Raw genomic sequence first — 2,810 nt, 5'->3', positions numbered from 1 at the left:
GACCTGCCACACCACCTCCAGACCCCTTCACCCCACTCACATATGCATGCATAATGTATCAAGTCAAAGCAGCTGAGAGACTAACATAAGCATGTTGTTCATCTCTTAATATGGGTTGGCCAAAAAGTTCATTTGTGTTAGCCAACCTGATATGTAAAACTCCCTAAGAAATGAGTGCATCTTATTCCTCACATGATTTTCTTATCTTGTTGTTTAGTCACTAAGTCATGTCTGACTCTGTGTGACCCCATAGACTGTAGTCCTCCAGGCTCTTCTGTCCATGGGATTTCCCAGGCAAGAATACTGGAGTGGGTTGCCATTTCCTTCTCCAGGGGATCTTCCCAACCCAGGGATGGAACCCGAGTCTCTTGCATATCCTGCACTGGCAGGCAGATTCTTTACTGCTGAGTCACCACTTAAATATAACCAATTGTTAAATGTATAAGTGAAATAACCATGATCTAGCTGTCTATCTATGCATCTATCTACCCATCTATTTATCCATCCATTTTACTTTCTACTGGCTTCCTGCCATTATAAAAGCAATTTAGTATAATGATCATCTGCTGCTGCTACTGCTAAGTCACGTCAGTCGTGTCCAACTCTGTGCGACCCCATAGACGACAGCCCACTAGGCTCCCGTCCCTGGGATTCTCTAGGCAATAATACTGGAGTGGGTTGCCATTTTCTTCTGCAGTGCGTGAAAGTGAAGTCGCTCAGTCAAGTCCGACTCTTCACGACCCCATGGACTGTAGCCTACCAGGCTCCTCTGTCCATGGGATTTCCCAGGCAAGAGTACTGGAGTGGGTTGCCATTGCCTTCTCCTAATAATCACTTAATATCAAGCTATATTCTGAAGACATAGTAAATATGTATTTACTCCTAACAACTTTATTTCTATTAAAATTGGAAATAGATTACATACCTTTCAAGGAGAAAATTATTGTTTTTAACTTCCACAAATGAAACTGAGTATCAGTTTATATTTCTTTTCCATAAAAACATAATAGCTATCATTGAATATCCCATTGCTTTGCATATGTTATCTCATTTAATTCTCACATCATTCTTAGGACACATAGTTATTACTACTATTATTATCATCATCATCTCCATTTTACAGATGAAACAGGCTTGAAAATGTTAAAATAAATCAAATTCAATGAAAGTGAGAGGTATTGGGTTTAGACTTCATTCTGTTTGATTCCAGAGCTAGAACTGTTAAGCCACCATGTTAACATGGCCTGCCTTCCATTAACCAATCATATTTCCAGATAGACTAAAAATACACTTTTGCCTACTTATATGCCAACCCTATTATTTGAAGTCTCCATAATTAGATTTTTCTTCAGAGTACTGTTATATCTATAGAATTTCACTATTAAGATGGATTTACCTAGGTTAGTTTCTAAGACTAATTATTGCCCTTTAGCAAAGACATAGGAGGGGTAAATTGTGAAAGGGGGAAAGATAAAGGGGTTGAATTAGATGAAGGGTGTGAGCACTGCTTAAAGAGATAAGGCCAGCTGCATGGGGCTCTAATCAAAACATGGAATGAGGGAACTGGATGATTGAAAGTCAAAGTGAAGTCACTCAGTCCTGTCTGACTCTTTGTGACCCCGTGGACTGTAGCCCACCAAGCTCCTCCATCCATGGGATTCTCCAGGCAAGAATACTGGAGTGGGTTGCCATTTCCTTCTCCAGGGGATCTTCCCAACCCAGGGATTGAACCCCATATGTGGCAGAGGTGGGGATACAGATCAATGGGAAAGGGATGGACTATCCAATTGATACAATTGATATCCAAATAATATAATGGATAATATCAATTATCTTCAATTGATATTTCATTTAGAAAACAATGTATTTGGATTTCTATATTAATATGCGTTAAATTCAATTTCAGGTGAATTGAACTTAAGGATATGAGCAAAACTAAGTCTTTTAGAAGAAAATATAGGATAGTAGCTTTATGACCTTGGGCTAAGGATTCTTTCTTTCAGTCAGAGAAATCAAGGACAATACATAAAAGCAAAGATAGATACCTTCAGCTACATTAAAACAAAATCTTTGGTTCATCAAAGGACACAATGTTAAGAGGGGGGAAAAAGCCACAAATTGGGAGAAAAAATTAAGACATATAACAGATAAAGGATTAGAATCTGACTACATAAAGAATTCCTAGAGGTCAAATAAGGCAAATAACCCAACTAAAACACTGGCAAAATATGTGAACAGGTATTTCACAGGAAAAAAAAAAAAAACAAACTATAGAATATAAACAAATAAAAACATGCTAAGCCTTATAAATTATTTAAGGTTATCAACACTCATTTCACAGCCATTAGTTTGGACAGCATTCAAAATTCTGACTGATGTTAGCAAGGATGTGGGGGAGTGAGAACTCTCATACCATCTGGTGGGAGTGCAAACTGATACAACCACTTCAGAGAATAATTTGGCAATATTTAGTTGAATTGAAATTTCATATGGTTCAAATTGATAATGGATAAATCTCATATACTACTGAATGGAAAATGCAGGTTGTATTAGTTAACATGCATTAAGATAACTTTTATATAAACTTAAAAACATGCAAGGCTAAATGCCATATTGTTTAGGATAGTAAAAATGTGAAGAAAACCAGAGAAATGATAAACACAGTAGTCAGGATAGCAGTTACCACTGAAGTTGGAAGTGTGATATAATCAGGAAGGAGCACAGGTAGGATTTAATAGCCTAGCAACATTTTATTTCTTAAGCTCAGTAGTGGGTATTTAGGTGTTTGTTTTGTTTTTATAAGTTATTCA

The sequence above is a fragment of the Bison bison genome, unplaced genomic scaffold, assembly GCF_000754665.1.
Source record: "Bison bison bison isolate TAMUID 2011002044 unplaced genomic scaffold, Bison_UMD1.0 scf7180017861389, whole genome shotgun sequence".
Lineage (NCBI taxonomy): Eukaryota > Metazoa > Chordata > Mammalia > Artiodactyla > Bovidae > Bison > Bison bison.
This window is presented reverse-complemented; position numbering follows the sequence as displayed.